Raw genomic sequence first — 20986 nt, forward strand, 5'->3', positions numbered from 1 at the left:
GTTGCAGCGAGGAGAAGGCTGGAGGCAGTGGAAATGTCATGTCTGAGGGCAATGTGTGGTGTGAATATAAAGCAGAGAATTCGTAGTTTGGAAGTTAGGAGGAGGTGCGGGATTACCAAAACTGTTGTCCAGAGGGCTGAGGAAGGGTTGTTGAGGTGGTTCGGACATGTAGAGAGAATGGAGCGAAACAGAATGACTTCAAGAGTGTATCAGTCTGTAGTGGAAGGAAGGCGGGTTAGGGGTCGGCCTAGGAAAGGTTGGAGGGAGGGGGTAAAGGAGGTTTTGTGTGCGAGGGGCTTGGACTTCCAGCAGGTATGCATGAGCGTGTTTGATAGGAGTGAATGGAGACAAATGGTTTTTAATACTTGACGTGCTGTTGGAGTGTGAGCAAAGTAACATTTATGAAGTGGTTCAGGGAAACCGGCAGGCCGGACTTGAGTCCTGGAGATGGGAAGTACAGTGCCTGCACTCTGAAGGAGGGGTGTTAATGTTGCAGTTTAAAAACTGTAGTGTAAAGCACCCTTCTGGCAAGACAGTGATGGAGTGAATGATGGTGAAAGTTTTTCTTTTTCGGGCCACCCTGCCTTGGTGGGAATCGGCCAGTGTGATAATAAAAAAATAATAATAATATATATATATATATATATCTATTTATATATATATATATATATATATATATATATATATGTATGTATATATATATATATGTTTATATATATATATATATATATATATATATATATGTATGTATATATATATGTATATATATATATGTATATATATATATATATATATATATATATATATATATATATATATATATATATATATATATATATATATATATATATATATATATATATATATATATATATTACAAAAGAATGTAAGGAGGTACCACCTCTAGAACTTTACTGGGGACTATCATCCTCAGAGAAGGCAATAAACGTACTTCAGGGAAAACTCAAGGTTCTCCCCCAAGCTGTTTGAATATTTCTTCTCCTACCACCCCCTATATTTTATTTTCTATATGAAATTTTATTGATAGACAGAATACATTGACAGAAAATACAAACATGAATAAATTGGTACAATATATCAAAGATTATGATTCTCCTCCAGCTCCTCCGAAGCCGAACGCGAGCCAAGTATGCAGCAAGCATTTCCCCTCTGGATGGCCTCGCTGAGGCGCTGGAACATGCAAGTGGCTGCCTTTGGGTCCCTGGTGGTGTCGATGAGTCTGGAACCCAGTTCTTTAAGGAAACGTGTGGCATTTTTTCCCCATGATTCCTAGGTCTCTGATCCCAATAGGACAAATTGATACTGTTGGCTTATGTCCCTGTACATACTGATCTTGTACTTCTTCCTGTGATCAGCAGCTCCTCCCTGCCGCTCGACACTGTGATGGATGTAGATGTCAGCCAGCGTCGACACACAGGTATAGTCCCATGCTAAAAGATTGTCATTCTTCCAAGGTTAGATGGTAATCCCGTCTCGGCGGTTTGCTGGGTTGTGGGAATTGTTAGCTGTTAGTGATCGGGGCTCCCTCTCGGCTGAGCATCAAGCTGTACCAAGGGTTCTCTTTACTATGTTGTTTACTTGATTGTGTCTTGCATCCCAGCCCTTGGTTTAGGAACTGTTAAGACCATGTAGACCACATTGGTTGGCTTGCGCATCGCCGCAAATACAGGTATATTCCGTGTGAATTGGGGCAGCAAGGCGCAGAACCACTGCAGTACGGAGGGTCTTAGGGTCCAGGCGTGTTCCCATTGCCGAAATGGGAACTGTTTGGAGGAAGTCCCCTAGAACTGGACTGGGGACCCTCATCCTCATAGAAGACAATATACGTACCTCAGGGAAAACTCAAAGTTCTCCCCGGAACTGTTTGAATATTTTCATCTAGTACCACCCCCTATATTTTATATTTCATATGAACTTTATTAATAGACAGAATACACTGACAGAAAACACAAACATGATATATTATTGTAACCACGGACGAGTGGTATTTAATCCATAACATCACTGTGAATAGCCGAGGACTCGAACCAATGTAGTTTTGGCCTGCCTCATGGTAAGCGAAAATCATATGATGCTCTAACCCACAGGACCACCAAATCCTACAAGAATCAAGCACTCAGCAGAGCTAGGTGTTTTACCTTGATCCGAGGGCATACGGTGGTGTGGGTGCCTCTGAGTTAATTTCATTTTACTCCTCGTTTGGTGTACTAGCCTCCATGAGCAGTATATATATTATTGTAACCACGGACGAGTGGTATTTAATCAATAACAACACTCAAGTCCAACCCTTCTCATTCATGTTTTTATTCAACCTAAACTTAAAACTACCCAAGGTTTTATTTTCAATAACCCTACTAGGCAAATTGTTCCACTCATCAACTACCCTATTTCCAAACCAATACTTTCCTATATCCTTTCTAAATCTAAATCTAAATCTAAATCTAAAAGTTTTTTTTTTTAATGTATCAAGATTTTTAAATACAACTTGATATTAAAAGAGAAGGTATAAATGTTGATGAGGAAAGGGAGGTAGTAATTTCATGGTATCTTGCAACAGTGAAGAAGAGCAGGATGTGAGTGTGGGGGAGGTGTGTGAGGCATTACGTAGAATGAAAAGGGGCAAAGCAGCTGGAAGTGACGGGATCCTGACAGAAATATTAAAAGCAGATGGGATATAGTGTTGGAGTGATAGGTATTTTTGTTTAATAAATGTATAAAAGAGGGGAAGGTACCTAGGGACTGGCAGAGAACATGCATAGTTCCTTTATATTAAGGGAAGGGGAACAAAAAAGATTGTAAAAATTATAGGGGAATAAGTTTACTGTGTATACCATGTAAAGTGTATGGTAGAGTTATTGAAAAAATTAGAGGTAAGACAGCAGGATTGCAGATGAACAAGGAGGCTCTAGAATGGGTAGGGGATGTGTAGATCAAGTTTTTACATTGAAGCATATATGTGAACAGCATTTAGATAAAGGTAGAGAAGTTTTCATTCAAGTTTTCATTATGGATTTAGAAAAGGCATATGATAGAGTGGATGGGGGAGCAATGTGGCAAATGTTGAAAGTGTATGTAATAGATAATAAATTACAAAGAGATTTTATGAGGAGAGTGAGGTTCAGGTTAGGGTGTGTAGGAGAGAGAGAGACTACTTCCCAGTAAAAGTAGGTCTTAGACAGGGATGTGTAATGTCACCATGGTTGTTTAATATATTTATAGATGGGGCTGTAAAAGAAGTAAATGCAAGGGTGTTCGGGAGAGGGGTGGGATTAAATTATGGGTAACGAAATACAAAATGGTAGTTGACACAGTTACTTTTTGCTGATGATACTGTGCTTTTGGGAGATTCTAAAGAAAATCTGCAAAGGTTAGTGGATGAACTTGGGAGGGTGTGTAAAGGTAGAACGTTGAAAGTGAACATAGATAAGAGTAAGGCGATGAGGGTATCAAACGATTTAGATAAAGAAAAATTGGATATCACATTGGAGGGAGGGAGTATGGAAGAAGTGAATGTGTTCAGATATTTGGGAGATGACTTGTCAACGATGAGGCTAACCATAGAATTCGTGAAGGAAAACAGGTTAGTAGTGCGTTGAGGCATCTGTGGAGACAAAAAACGTGATCCATGGAGGCAAAGAAGGTAATGTACGAGAGCACAGTAGTACCAACACTCTTATATGGGTGTGATGCATGGGTTGTAAATGCTGAAGCGAGGAAGAGGAGCCTGGAGGCAGTGGAGATGTCGTGTCTAAGGGCAATGTATGGTGCAAATATTATACAGAGAATTCGTAGTGGAAATTAGGAGGAGGTATCAATAAGTCTAAAGAGGGGTTGTTGAGGTGTTTTGGTCAGTTAAAGAGAATAGAATAAAGTAGAATGACTTCGAGAGCGTATAAATCTGCAGGGAAAGGAAGGCGGGGTCGGAGTTGTCCTCGAGAAAGTTGGAGGGAGGGGAGTAAAGGAGGTTTGTGGGTAAGAGGCTTGGATTTCCAGCAAGCGTGCATGAGTGTGTTAGACAGAGTGAATGGAGACGAATTGTTTTTGGGACTTGACGTGCTGTTCGAGTGTGAGCAGGGTAATAATTTGTGAAGGGATTCAGGGAAACTGGTTAGCCGGACTTGAATCCTGGAAATGGAAATACAGTGCCTGCACTTTAAAGGACGGGGTTAGGATATTGGCAGTTTGGAGAGATATCTAAATTGTCGTATATGAGCGCCTCTAGAAAGACAGTGATTATGTATAGGTGATGGTGAAAGTATATATATATATATATATATATATATATATATATATATATATATATATATATATATATATATATATATATATACATATATATATATATATATATAATTATTTATATATATATGTATATATGCACTTCTCCGAGGCAATGGGTCCCACAATTTACACCAGAGGTGGACCCCATCCTATAAATATATATATATATATATATATATATATATATATATATATATATATATATATATATATATATATATATATATATATATATATATATATATATATATATATATATATATATATTATGAACACACTGGCCGATTCCCACCAAGGCAGGGTGGCCTGAAAAAGAAAAACTTTCACCATCATTTACTCCATCCCTGTCTTGCCAGAAGGGTGCTTTACACTACAGTTTTTAAACTGCAACATTAACACCCCTCCTTCAGAGTGCAGGCACTGTACTTCCCATCTCCAGGACTCAAGTCCGGCCTGCCGGTTTCCCTGAATCCCTTCATAAATGTTACTTTGCTCACACTCCAACAGCACGTCAAGTATTAAAAACCATTTGTCTCCATTCACTCTTATCAAACACGCTCACGCATGCCTCCTGAAAGTCCAAGCCCCTCGCACACAAAACCTCCTTTACCCCCTCCCTCCAACCTTTCCTAGGCAGACCCCTACCCTGCCTTCCTTCCACTACAGACTGATACACTCTTGAAGTCATTCTGTTTCGCTCCATTCTCTCTACATGTCCGAACCACCTCAACAACCCTTCCTCAGCCCTCTGGACAACAGTTTTGGTAATCCCGCACCTCCTCCTAACTTCCAAACTACGAATTCTCTGCATTGTATTCACTCCACACATTGCCCTCAGACATGACATCTCCACTGCCTCCAGCCTTCTCCTCGCTGCAACGTTCATCACCCATGCTTTACACCCATAAAAGAGCATTGGTAAAACTATACTCTCATACATTCCCCTCTTTGCCTCCAAGGACAAAGTTCTTTGTCTCCACAGACTCCTAAGTGCACCGCTCACCCTTTTCCCCTCATCAATTCTATGATTCACCTCATCTTTCATAGGCCCTTTCGCTGACACGTCCACTCCCAAATATCTGAATACATTCACCTCCTCCATTCTCTCTCCCTCCAATCTGATATCCAATCTTTCATCACCTAATCTTTTTGTTATCCTCATAACCTTACACTTTCCTGTATTCACTTTTAATTTTCTTCTTTTGCATACCCTACCAAATTCATCCACCAACCTCTGCAACTTCTCTTCAGAATCTCCCAAGAGCACAGTGCCATCAGCAAAGAGCAACTGTGACAACTCCCACTTTATGTGCGATTCTTTATCTTTTAACTCCACGCCTCTTGCCAAGACCCTCGCATTTACTTCTCTTACAACCCCATCTATAAATATATTAAACAACCACGGTGACATCACACATCCTTGTCTAAGGCCTACTTTTACTGGGAAATAATCTCCCTCTTTCCTACATACTCTAACTTGAGCCTCACTATCCTCGTAAAAACTCTTCACTGCTTTCAGTAACCTACCTCCTACACCATACACCTGCAACATCTGCCACATTGCCCCCTATCCACCCTGTCATATGCCTTTTCCAAATCCAAAAATACCACGAAAACCTCTTTAGCCTTATCTAAATGCTGTTCACTTACATGTTTCACTGTAAACACCTGGTCCACACAACCCCTACCTTTCCTAAAGCATCCTTATTCATCTGCTATCCTATTCTCCGTCTTACTCTTAATTCTTTCAATAATAACTCTACCATTCACTTTACCAGGTATACTCAACAGACTTATCCCCCTATAATTTTTGCACTCTCTTTTGTCCCCTTTGCCTTTATAGAAAGGAACTATGCATGCTCTCTGCCAATTCCTAGGTACCTTACCCTCTTCCATACATTTATTAAATAATTGCACCAACCACTCCAAAACTATATCCCCACTTGCTTTTAACAGTTCTATCTTTATCCCATGAATCCCGGCTGCCTTACCCCCTTTCATTTTACCTACTGCCTAACGAACTTCCCCCACACTCACAACTGGCTCTTCCTCACTCCTACAAGATGTTATTCCTCCTTGCCCTATACACGAAATCACAGCTTCCCTATCTTCATCAACATTTAACAATTCCTCAAAATATTCTCTCCATCTTCCCAATACCTCTAACTCTCCATTTAATAACTCTCCTCTCCTATTTTTAACTGACAAATCCATTTGTTCTCTAGGCTTCCTTAACTTGTTAATCTCACTCCAAAACTTTTTCTTATTTTCAACAAAATTTGTTGATAACATCTCACCCACTCTCTCATTTGCTCTCTTTTTACATTGCTTCACCACTCTCTTAACCTCTCTCTTTTTCTCCATATACTCTTCCCTCCTTGCATCACTTCTACTTTGTAAAAACTTCTCATATGCTAACTTTTTCTCCCTTACTACTCTCTTTACATCATCATTCCACCAATCGTTCCTCTTCCCTCCCGCACCCACTTTCCTGTAACCACAAACTTCTGCTGAACACTCTAACACTACATTTTTACACCTACCCCATACCTCTTCGACCCCATTGCCTATGCTCTCATTAGCCGATCTATCCTCCAATAGCTGTTTATATCTTACCCTAACTGCCTCCTCTTTTAGTTTATAAACCTTCACCTCTCTCTTCCCTGATGCTTCTATTCTCCTTGTATCCCATCTACCTTTTACTCTCAGTGTAGCTACAACTAAAAAGTGATCCGATATATCTGTGGCCCCTCTATAAACATGTACATCCTGAAGTCTACTCAACAGTCTTTTATCTACCAATACATAATCCAACAAACTACTGTCATTTCGCCCTACATCATATCTTGTATACTTATTTATCTTCTTTTTCTTAAAATATGTATTACCTAAAACCAAACCCCTTTCTCTGCAAGTTCAATCAAAGGGCTCCCATTATCATTTACACCTGGCACCCCAAACTTACCTACCACACCCTCTCTACCACAATTACTCTCTCACTTGGTTCAAAGGTTCCTATACATTCACTTAACATCTCCCAAAATCTCTCTCTCTCTCCTCTACATTCCTCTCTTCTCCAGGTGCATACACGCTTATTATGACCCACTTTTCGCATCCAACCTTTACTTTAATCCACATAATTCTTGAATTTATACATTCATAATCTCTTTTCTCCTTCCATAACTGATCCTTCAACATTACTGCTACCCCTTCCTTAGCTCTACCTCTCTCAGATACTCCAGATTTAATCCCATTTATTTCCCCCCACCGAAACTCCCCTACCACCTTCAGCTTTGTTTCGCTTAGGGCCAGGACATCCAACTTCTTTTCATTCATAGCATCAGCAATCATCTGTTTCTTGTCATCCGCACTACATCCACGCACATTCAAGCATCCCAGTTTTATAAAGTTTTTCTCCTTCTCTTTTTTAGTAAATGTCTACAGGAGAAGGGGTTACTAGCCCATATATGTATATGTATATATATATATATATATATATATATATATATATATATATATATATATATATATATATATATATATATATATATATATGTGTGTGTGTGTGTGTGTGTGTGTGTGTGTGTGTGTACTGACCTATTTGACCTATTTGTGGTTGCAGGGGTCGAGTCACAGCTCCTGGCCCCGCCTCTTCGCTGATTGCTACTAGGTCCTCTCTCTCCCTGCCCCATGAGCTCTATCATACCTCGCCTTAAAACTATGTATGGTTCCTGCCTCCACCACATCACTTTCTAGGCTATTCCATGGCCTGACTACTCTATGACTGAAGAAATACTTCCTAACATCCCTTTGATTCATCTGAGTCTTCAGCTTCCAATTGTGACCTCTTGTGTCTGTGTCCCATCTCTGGAACATCCCGTCTTTGTCCACCTCGTCTATTCCGCGCAGTATTTTATATGTCGTTACCATGTCTCCCCTGACCCTCCTGGCCTCCAGTGTCGTCAGGCCGATTTCCCTCAACCTTTCTTCATAGGACAATCCCCGTAGCTCTGGGACTAGTCTTGTTGCAAACCTTTGCACTTTCTCTAATTTCTTGACGTGCTTGACTAGGTGTGGATTCCAAACTGGTGCTGCATACTCCAGTATGGGCCTGACGTAGATGGTGTACAGAGTCTTAAACGAATCCTTACTGAGGTATCGGAACGGTTTCCGTAGGTTTTCCAGGCGCCCGTATGCTGCAGCAGTTATCTGATTGATGTGCGCCTCAGGAGATATGTTCGGTGTTATACTCACCCCCAGATCTTTTTCCTTGAGTGAGGTTTGCAGTCTTTGGCCATCTAAACTATATTGTGTCTGTGGTCTTCTTTGCCCTTCCCCAATCTTCATGACTTTGCATTTGGCAGGGTTAAATTCAAGGAGCCAGTTGCTGGACCAGGCTTGTAGCCTGTCCAGGTCTCTTTGTAGTCCTGCCTGATCCTCGTCCGATTCGATTCTTCTCATTAACTTCACATCATCTGCAAACAAGGACACTTCAGAGTCTATCCCTTCCGTTATGTCGTTCACGTATACCAAGAACAGCACAGGTCCTAGGACTGACCCCTGTGGAACCCCGCTTGTCACAGGCGCCCACTCTGACACCTCGTCGCGTACCATGACTCGTTGTTGCCTCCCTGTCAGGTATTCTCTGATCCATTGCAGTGCCTTTCCTGTTATGTGTGCCTGATCCTCTAGCTTTTGCAGTAACCTCTTGTGAGGAACTGTGTCGAAGGCCTTCTTGCAGTCCAAAAATACGCAGTCGATCCACCCCTCTCTCTCTTGTCTTACTTCTGTCACCTTGTCATAAAACTCTAGTAGGTTTGTGACACAGGATTTTCCTTCCCTGAAACCGTGCTGGTTGTCAATTATACACTTGTTTCTTTCCAGGTGCCCCACCACTCTCCTCCTGATGATCTTCTCCATGACCTTGCATACTATACACGTTAGTGATACAGGTCTGTAGTTTAGTGCCTCATGTCTGTCTCCCTTTTTAATAATTGGGACTACATTTGCCATTTTCCATATCCTCAGGGAGTTGCCCAGTTTCAAATGATGTGTTGAAGATCTTTGTTAATGGCTCACACAATATCTCTGCTCCCTCTTTAAGGACCCATGGAGAGATGTTGTCTGGTCCCACCGCCTTTGAGGTGTCAAGTTCGCATAGCAGCTCCTCACTTCCTCCTTGGTTATATGTACCTCATCCAGCACTTGCTGGTGTGCCCCCCTGTTCTGATTTCTTGGAGTCCTACTGGTTTCCACTGTAAATACCTCTTTAAATATTGTGTTGAGCTCCTGACATACCTCTCGGTCGGTTCTTGTGAATTCCCCATCACCCTTCCTCAGTCTGATTACCTGGTCCTTGACTGTTGTTTTCCTCCTGATGTGGCTGTACAACAGCTTCGGGTCAGTCTTTACTTTTGATGCTATGTCATTTTCATATTGTCTCTGAGCCTCTCTTCTTATCTGTACATATTCGTTTCTGGCTCTTCGGCTGATTTCTTTATTTTCCTGAGTTCTCTGTCTTCTGTACCTTTTCCATTCTCTAGTACACCTAGTTTTTGCCTCCCTACACCTTTGGGTGAACCAAGGACTCGTTCTGTTCTTCCCATTATTTCTGTTTCCCTTGGGAACAAACCTCTCCTCTGCCTCCTTGCATTTTGTTGCTACATAGTCCATCATTTCTTGTACTGGTTTTCCTGTCAGTTTCCTCTCCCACTGAATGTCTTGAAGGAAGTTCCTCATGCCTGAGTAGTTCCCCCTTTTGAAGCTTGGTTTTTCCCAGCTTATTCCTGCTACTCTCTCCACTTGGAGCTCAACTATGTAGTCGAAGCACAGAACCACATGATCACTAGCTCCCAGGGGCCTTTCATACATGATACCCTCGATGTCCGAACTACTCATGGTGAATACAAGGTCCAACCTTGCTGGTTCATCCTCTCCTCTCTCTCTGGTAGTGTCTCTAACATGTTGATGCATGAGGAGTGTGTGTGTGTGTGTGTGTGCGTATGTGTGTGTGTGTGTGTGTGTGTGTGTGTGTGTGTGTGTGTGTGTGTGTGTGCATATATATATATATATATATATATATATATATATATATATATATATATATATATATATATATATATATATATATATATATATATATATATATATATATGTGTGTATACATATATATATATATATATATATATATATATATATATGTATATATATATATATATATATATATATATATATATATATATATATATATATATATATATGTGTATACATATATATATATATATATATATATATATATATATATATATATATATGTATATATATATATATATATATATATATATATATATATATATATATATATATATATATATATATATATATATATATATATATATATATATATTTATATATATATATATATATATATATATACATATATATATAATTATATATATAATTATATATATATATATATATATATATATATATATATATATATATATATATATATATATATATATATATATATATATATATATATATATATATATATATATATATATATAAAGAGAGAAAAAATATAGAGAGAGAGCTACTCTGACAAGAGCTGATGCTGCAATATGTTGCTAAATATACAAAAATCTCATCACCATATTAACAATTTTTTTCCATTGCTGCCTCGTAATTCATTTAATCTATGTATTTTTTGTTTAAACAAATTCCCCACTAAAATACTCCATCAGCTTTTATTAATAACACATTATTATTTTAAGGTAATTCCTGGTTAAAGTAAACAAATTCTTCCCTGATAGAATTTAATCACGTTTTATACGACGGTTATTAGGGACCACGCATAGGCCTAATTATATTTCGACGTGAAGACCTAATTACCTGTCGATTATCGGACCTAATTACAGCTCGATGAGTTTGTACTGAATATTATTTGTCAATTTGCTCATTTAAGAGCCTTGTGATGATGTGTTCAGCGGAGCACATCACGTGGTGGGTAGCGGCAGAGCTAGGTGACGGTGGGTAGCGGCAGAGCTAGGTGACGGTGGGCAGCACTCTTACCAGGTGATCCACACTGTTACCAGGCGAGGGTGGGCAGGGTGGGCCACACTGTTACCAGGTGAGAGTGAGCAGAGTGGGCCACACTGTTATCAGGTGAGGGTGGGCAGGGTGGGCTACACTGTTATCAGGTGAGGGTGGGCAGGGTGGGCCACACTGTTATCAGGTGAGGGTGGGCAGGGTGGGCCACACTTTTACCAGATGCGGGTGGGCAGGGTAGGCCACAATGTTACCAGATGAGGGGGGGCAGGGTGGGCAGGGTGGGCCACACTGTTACCAGATAAGGGTGGGCAGGGTGGGCCACACTGTTACCAGATGAGGGTGGGCAGGGTGGGCCACACTGTTACCAGGTGAGTGAACATTAAAATAGTATAAAATACCGACAGGTTGTTAGGTAAGACACATATGCAACAGTTAGGTATCTTTATTTCGAAACGTTTCGCCTACACCAGGTGAGGGTGGGCAGCGTGGGCCACACTGTTACCAGGTGAGCGTGGGCCACATTGTTATCGACGTCTCAGTTGATGTACAAATACTCTCAGCTCATAACAGTAGCACAAGAATGTTGAACTCATCCTTCGTCTTGATAAACTGGAGAGCAGCAGACTAAGGCACAGGACGGATGATTCTCTTTCTCCATGAAGAAAAAAAAAATGATTATATTCATAGCCATAATTTTTCGAGAGGTGGACCGGTAAGCTTTTGGTCAGATGACCGATAGATTCAGCGGCGGTCATAATATGACTAAGACCCGCGTCAGGAAACACTTATATTATTTCCTGACAAATCTTACCTAACCTCCATGAAGGAGTGTCAGAAGTAGAGAAACAGAATACCAATTAATCCGGAGGCCTGTCAGTTCTGCATGAAGTCAGAGGACAGTATTGACATTCTACAGTTTTTCCTGAAACTGAAGCTTACCAAATAATTTCGAGAAAAAGCTCTTCCGAGTGAGTCTAAAGTATTAATTAAACTTTATGTGCTGGTGAGTAAGACATGTGCAACAGGTGAGTTATCTTTATTTTTCGATAATAATGTTGCACATGTGTCTTATTCATTTTCTAGTCAGTGTTGTATATCATTATTATAAACATTCATGTGGTGATGTTGTATTGCGTGAGATGAAGTACCAGCTTCAATCGGCATTTCTTTTCGTATTGCGTTACTGAAGATGGCCACGAGGACAACGAAACTTTACGAGGAAGTAACATCCTTGAAGAAACTCTTGGTATGGTTGAAGAAGAGGATCCCACTGCTGGGAGGAGATACTTCATCATGAAGACGCTGTATCAAGAAATAAGGAAGACGGCGCAGCTATTCAAGAAACCATACTAAAAACGATAGTATCGCAAAGGTTTGCTCCTATGCTAAAAAAGGAGGAAGGTTTCCTGAGAGAAATAATTCTAATCTACTCTACAACAATAAAGAGTTTGGTTCAGTGGTCTTTGGGTGTCCGCTGCTCCGTCGAAGATTATCGTCTTCTCTCAAAAGCTATGGCCTCATTGTGTACACTGCCCTTCTCCAAGACAGTGCTGAGGATGAACGAAGTGCTCCAGCTATTGTTCAGTTCATCTCCAGCAAATACACAGACCCTTCAAAGGCACGGTCAATCATTGGCCGTATATCTTTTACTTCTCATTTATTCGAAACTTCGAACCGAAAGTCTGGCCAATAAATTAAATCATCTGCGTCTCCCACTAATTTATTATATTTCAATACCTGGAGCACAAGTTTTGCAGCAGTTTGGTGCAGACAGGCTAGTTTGTTCAACAGAATTACGCAATGGTCTCTTCACTGTTCAAATCGATAACACTGATCATAATCCATCATACAGAACAACAAAGGATTTCTTTCACTGTACTGCCGTTTTAATTTTTCCAGCAAGGTGGAGTGAGGATGATGGCGTAAGGAGAGATTTTCTTAGGTATGTTGTGTATCGGATAAGCAAAGAACTCCAAATAAATTCACAGGAAAGCCTCAGCTTGCCAAAGGCTTGGACATGAGCTCGCAAAAATCAGAAGCACGCGAAATGGATAAAGAAATGGCAATTAGAAAAGGGGTTCCTTAAGCACAGATGAGAAAGGAGGAAGAGAAGGCTGAATTGAAATCTTACAGACTGACGATCACAGAGTTCAAGAAGTTTCAAATATTCCGTGCATTAACTTGGTCAATATGTCAGGAGCAACACCTAAACAAAGTGGCCCCTTGAACCAGCGGCTTCTTTCCTTTGTTCAAAGAACCAACAAGCGATCCCAAAACGATTCTGCACGCACTGCAAATACTAATAATAATAATAATAAAAGGAGTAAATCATCTGAATCAGAATCAGATCCTGGTTATCACTAGAGATGTGTTAGTGTTCGTCATCAAGAAGAAACTTCGGAGGAAACACATATTTTTAAGTGAAACTATGAATACAATAATACGGTTCTCTACAAATGTACTTAAGCCAAAATGTGACTTGTTCCTAATCAGCTACTAAGTGTATATTCTCAGAAGTAATAAATATCCTGCCATTATTCTCGTGAAAAATTTGAATGTTAAACTTTACATCGTCCATCTCTGTATGTGTGTGTGTGTGTGTTTGTTAATGTTAATGTTTGTTAATGTTTTCCTAGCTTTAAAATGGAAGCACTACCGATGATGTAGAACTCTTTAAGAGTTCTACAAGTGGGAAAAAAAACGGAGTTTTTAATTTCGTAAACTGCCGAATTAAAGTCATTTATAGTGTTGTAGCAACTATTTTCTCCGCAGTTTTTTATATGATCCGATCACTTTTAAACCTTAGTCTTTCAATAGTAATGCCATCCAGTACTCATTAGTGAACACAAGAAATCTTTATCTCCATAACCGACGGAGTTATGGCATTTATATTGTTGCGGCAAGTTATTTCATTGGAGAGTCATTGTGCTTACCTAAAATGAAGTATAAAGACTTAAGAATAACTAGCTGGATACTTCATCAGAGAAGATATAGAATTTGCATCCATATCCATCTTGTGGTCGGCAGCGCAAGAGCGTATGGATAAACAAAAAACCTGAGAACTAGGCCCTAAAAGTTTTAACGTGAGTACATCTAGATGCAAGAAAATTTAGGAAATTTGCTTAATATGTCAGGTACGTTATTTTCTTTAATAAGATACCTTGACACATCACAGTTTTTTTCTATATTCCTGAAAAAGTGGACAGTTAAGCACGCAGTGTTCAAGGAAGGGACAATACGGCTGACTACATTTAATTTGATCATACTGCCAGAAATACTTGTTACCAAAAGTAAGCCTGACTAGTACAACATCAGCCAGCCTGTTCATATTACAAGTTGTACTGTCCATAAACGTACTTACGTTTATGTTATAGTGAGTGTTAGATTTACTCAGGCTTCTAACTGCAATCCTATAACATTCATTATCATTGCTTTTTTTCTTCTTCTGTCATATTAAAGATAGGCGAAATCATAAGAAAATTATAGTCTACAGTTCTCTTCAGGACTTTCCATGACTAACTTAACTGTTGTGTGATGGAATAATTTTTTTTTAATTAATTCCATTTTCTCTGTTTTTTTTTTTTTTTTTTTTTTTTTTTTTAGTATTTATATCTGGTTTGACCAATGAGCATGTTATCAGGATCACCAAGGGAGTCAAGAGCCTCAGTAATGACATAGACTCAGTAAGAGTAATCACTGAGCCAGTCATAATATCGTAAGTTAACTTTAGTGCCATTAGGCATCAGAGATGCTAATTCACAACTACAGAGTACGTAATGCTTATTATTACGTGTTTTAATTACAAATAAATTTCTACATATCTGTTAAAAATGAGGCAGAATTTAACAGCTCCCAGACACTTATTTTAATATGTATATCCTCATTTATATGGTGTGGCATGCAAAGAGTACAGTTATTCGGCATATGAACACACTCCCATATAGGCTGCCTCCCAACCAGTGTACCGGGTGCTATGGGTTTAACCAGTTTTAGGGTACCCGTCGTTAAATCAGTACCTTGGTTCATTGTGCAATCACAGGAGAGCCAGTCAAATGCTGAGGCGACGTGGTTCACTCGCGGTCAACATTTGCCAGACTCGTCTAGCAGCTGGTTGATTATAATGCTTTCTCTCTCTGGCTTCTGTTTGCCATTCTTTGTCACCGTGGTACACTTATATTCAACTCCTGTACATAGTGTACATAAGTGTAAATAACTGTATATATATCTGCTGAAGGAAATACAAGTTAAATAGTACTGTCGAGTTTGCTTTGCTCCAAAAAAACACATTACGACCAGGTTACAGGCCATTCTATTACCTGTGTTTGTAATACATGACAAAATTGAAACTTACCTGGAGTCTACCTGGAGAGTATTCCGGGGATCAACTCCCCCGCGGCCCGGTCCATGACCAGGCCTCCTGGTGGATCAGGGCCTGATTAACGAGGCTGTTACTGCTGGCCGCACGTAGTCCAACGTACGAACCACAGCCCGGCTGATCCGACACTGACTTTAGGTATCTTTCCAGCTCCCTCTTGAAGACAACCAGGGGTCTGTTGGAAATTCTCCTTATGGCTGGTGGGAGGCTGTTGAACAGTGTTGGGCCCCGGACACTTATTTCGTTTTCTCATAGTGTACAAATGGTGCCTCTACTGTTCACTGGGGGGTATGTTGCATAGCCTGCCAAGTCTTTTGCTTTGGTAGGGAGTGATTTCTGTGTGCAGATCAGGGACCCGTCCCTCCAGGATCTTCCAGGCGTAGATTATGATGTATCTCTCTCGCCTGTGCTCCAGTAAGTACAACTTAAAGTAGGTAATACAAGAGCTCACACACTCACGACAACAGTGACACACGAGGGCTCACCACTCACAACAACAGTGACACACCCACACCAGGGTTCACACACTCAAAACAGCAGTGACACACACGAGGGCTCACACAAGAGTGACACACACGTGGGTTCACACAAGAATGACACACACGAGGGCTCGCACAAGAGTAACACACGAGGGCTCACACAACAGTGACACACAAGAAGGCTTACACAACAGTGACACATAAGAAGGCTTACACAACAGTGACACACAAGGGTGCTCACACAACAGTGACACACAAGGATGCTCACACAACAGTGACACACAAGGATGCCTACACAACAGTGACACACAAGAAGGCTCACACAACAGTGGCACACAAGAAGGCTCACACAACAGTGACACACAAGAAGGCTCACACAACAGTGACACACAAGAGGGCTCACACAACAGTGGCACACAAGAAGACTCACACAACATTGACACACAAGAAGGCTCACACAACAGTGACACACAAGAGGGCTCACACAACAGTGACACACAAGAAGGCTCGCACAACAGTGGCACACAAGAAGGCTCGCACAATAGTGACACACAAGAGGGCTCACACAACAGTGACACACAAGAAGGCTCACACAACAGTGACACACAAGAAGGCTCACACAACAGTGACACACAAGAGGGCTCACACAACAGTGACACACAAGAAGGCTCACACAACAGTGGCACCCAAGAAGGCTCGCACAATAGTGACACACAAGAGGGCTCACACAACAGTGACACACAAGAAGGCTCACACAACAGTGACACACAAGAAGGCTCACACAACAGTGACACACAAGAGGGCTCACACAACATTGACACACAAGAGGGCTCACACAACAGTGACACACAAGAAGGCTCACACAACAGTGGCACACAAGAAGGCTCACACAATAGTGACACACAAGAAGGCTCACACAACAGTGACACTCAAGAAGGCTCACACAACAGTGACACACCAGAAGGCTCACACAACAGTGACACACAAGAAGGCTCACACAACAGTGACACACAAGAAGGCTCACAAAACAGTGACACACCAGAAGGCTCACACAACAGTGACACACAAGAAGGCTCACACAACAGTGACACACAAGAAGACTCACACAATAGTGACACACAAGAAGACTCACACAATAGTGACACACAAGAAGGCTCACACAACAGTGGCACACAAGAAGACTCACACAATAGTGACACACAAGAAGGCTCGCACAACAGTGACACACAAGAAGGCTCACACAACAGTGACACACAAGAAGGCTCACACAACAGTGACACACAAGAAGGCTCGCACAACAGTGACACACAAGAAGGCTCACACAATAGTGACACACAAGAAGGCTCGCAAAACAGTGACACACAAGAAGGCTCACACAACAGTGACACACAAGAAGGCTCGCACAACAGTGACACACAAGAAGGCTCACACAACAGTGACACACAAGAAGGCTCACACAACAGTGACACACAAGAAGGCTCGCACAACAGTGACACACAAGAAGACTCACACAATAGTGACACACAAGAAGACTCATACAACAGTGACACACAAGAAGGCTCACACAACAGTGACACACAAGAAGGCTCACACAACAGTGACACACAAGAAGGCTCACACAACAGTGACACACAAGAAGGCTCACGCAACAGTGACACACAAGAAGGCTCACACAACAGTGACACACAAGAAGGCTCACACAACAGTGACACACAAGAAGGCTCACACAACAGTGACACACAAGAAGGCTCGCACAACAGTGACACACAAGAAGCCTCACACAACAGTGACACACAAGAAGGCTCACACAACAGTGACACACAAGAAGGCTCGCACAACAGTGACACACAAGAAGGCTCGCACAACAGTGACACACAAGAAGCCTCACACAACAGTGACACACAAGAAGGCTCACACAACAGTGACACACAAGAAGGCTCACACAACAGTGACACACAAGAAGGCTCACACAACAGTGACACACAAGAAGGCTCACACAACAGTGACACACAAGAAGGCTCACACAACAGTGACACACAAGAAGGCTCGCACAACAGTGACACACAAGAAGCCTCACACAACAGTGACACACAAGAAGGCTCACACAACAGTGACACACAAGAAGGCTCACACAACAGTGACACACAAGAAGGCTCACACAACAGTGACACACAAGAAGGCTCACACAACAGTGACACACAAGAAGGCTCACACAACAGTGACACACAAGAAGGCTCACACAACAGTGACACACAAGAAGGCTCACGCAACAGTGACACACAAGAAGGCTCACACAACAGTGACACACAAGAAGGCTCACACAACAGTGACACACAAGAAGGCTCACGCACACTCACAGAAATATTAAAGAATTTTATCTTTGATATTAATTCTTGGTGCGACAGCACTGCAGAGTTATGCGTGTTTTATTACACTCACACACGCGCGCGCGCACACACACACACACACACAGGCACAGACACACTCACACACACACACACACACACACAGGCACAGACACACACACACAGACACACACAGACACACACACACACAGGCACAGATGACGTGAAGTTGATGAGAAGAATTCACTCGATCGAAGACCAGGCAGAACTACAAAGGGATCTGGACAGGCTGCAGACCTGGTCCAGCAATTGGATCCTGGAGTTCAATCCCACCAAGTGCAAAGTCATGAAGATTGGGGAAGGGCAAAGAAGGCCGCAGACGGAGTACAGTCTAGGGGGTCAGAGACTACAAACCTCACTCAAGGAAAAAGATCTTGGGGTGAGTATAACACCAGGCACATCTCCTGAAGCGCACATCAACCAAATAACTGCTGCAGCATATGGGCGCCTAGCAAACCTCAGAACAGCATTCCGACATCTTAATAAGGAATCATTCAGGACCCTGTACACCGTGTACGTTAGGCCCATATTGGAGTATGCGGCACCAGTTTGGTACCCACACCTAGCCAAGCACGTGAAGAAACTAGAGAAAGTGCAAAGGTTTGCAACAAGACTAGTCCCAGAGCTAAGAGGTATGTCCTACGAGGAGAGGTTAAGGGAAATCAACCTGACGACACTGGAGGACAGGAGAGATAGGGGGGACATGATAACGACATACAAAATACTGAGAGGAATTGACAAGGTGGACAAAGACAGGATGTTCCAGAGATTGGACACAGTAACAAGGGGACACAGTTGGAAGCTGAAGACACAGATGAATCACAGGGATGTTAGGAAGTATTTCTTCAGCCACAGTAGTCAGTAAGTGGAATAGTTTGGGAAGCGATGTAGTGGAGGCAGGATCCATACATAGCTTTAAGCAGAGGTATGATAAAGCTCACGGCTCAGGGAGAGTGACCTAGTAGCGATCAGTGAAGAGGCGGGGCCAGGAGCTCGGACTCGACCCCAGCAACCTCAACTAGGTGAGTACAACTAGGTGAGTACAGACACACACACAGACACACACACACACACACACAGGCACAGACACACACACAGACACACACACACACACACACACACACACACATACACACACACACACACACACACACGCACACACACACACACACACACACACACACACACACACACACACACACACAAGATGATGGATGTGGTACTTGATAACCTCATGCATCAACATGTCAGGGACACAACCAGAGAGAGAGGGGAGGATGAGCCAGCAAGACTGGATCCTGTGTTCACCCTGAGTAGTTCAGACATTGAGGACATCACTTACGAGAGGCCCCTTGGAGCTAGCGATCACGTGGTTCTGAGTTTTGACTATATAGTAGAGTTACAAGTGGAGAAGGTAACAGGAACTGAAGGGGACAGGCCAAACTATAAAAGGGGGGACTACACAGGTATGAGAAACTTCCTGCAGGAGGTTCAGTGGGACAGAGAAATGGTACGAAAATCAGTAAACGAGATGATGGAATATGTGGCAACAAAGTGCAAGGAGGCAGAGGAAAGTTTTGTTCCCAAGGGAAACAGAAATAATAGGAAGACCAAAACGAGTCCTTGGTTTACCCGAAGGTGTAGGGAGGCAAAAACTAAGTGCAACAGAGAATGGAAAAGGTACAGGAGGCATAGGACCCAGGAAAACAAGGAGATTAGTAGAAGAGCCAGAAACGAGTATGCACAGATAAAAAGGGAGGCCCAGCGACAGTATGAAAACGACATAGCATCGAAAGTCAAATCTCACCCGAAACTGCTGTATAGCCACATTAGGAGGAAGACAACAGTGAAGGACCAGGTGATAAGGCTGAGGAAAGAAGGTGGAGAACTCACAAGAAACGATCAAGAGGTATGTGAGGAGCTCAACACGAGATTTAAGGAAGTATTTACAGTAGAGACAGGAAGGACTCTGGGGGGACAGACCAGATGGGGACACCAGCAAGGAATACACCAACAAGTGTTGGACGACATACATACAGATGAGGAGGAGGTGAAGAAACTGCTAAGGGACATCGATACCTCAAAGGAAATGGGACCGGACAACATCTCCCCATGGGTCCTTAGAGAGGGAGCAGATATGTTGTGCGTGCCACTTACCACAATCTTCAACACGTTCCTGGAAACTGGGCAACTACCTGAGGTATGGAAGACGGCAAATGTAGTTCCCATTTTTAAAAAAGGAGACAGAAAAGAGGCACTAAACTATAGACCTGTGTCATTGACGTGTATAGTATGCAAAATTATGGAGAAGATTATCAGGAGGAGAGTGGTGGAGCACCTGGAACGGAACAAGAGTATAAATGCCAACCAGC

This window comes from Cherax quadricarinatus, chromosome 16, assembly GCF_038502225.1.
Source record: "Cherax quadricarinatus isolate ZL_2023a chromosome 16, ASM3850222v1, whole genome shotgun sequence".
Classification (NCBI taxonomy): Eukaryota; Metazoa; Arthropoda; class Malacostraca; order Decapoda; family Parastacidae; genus Cherax; species Cherax quadricarinatus.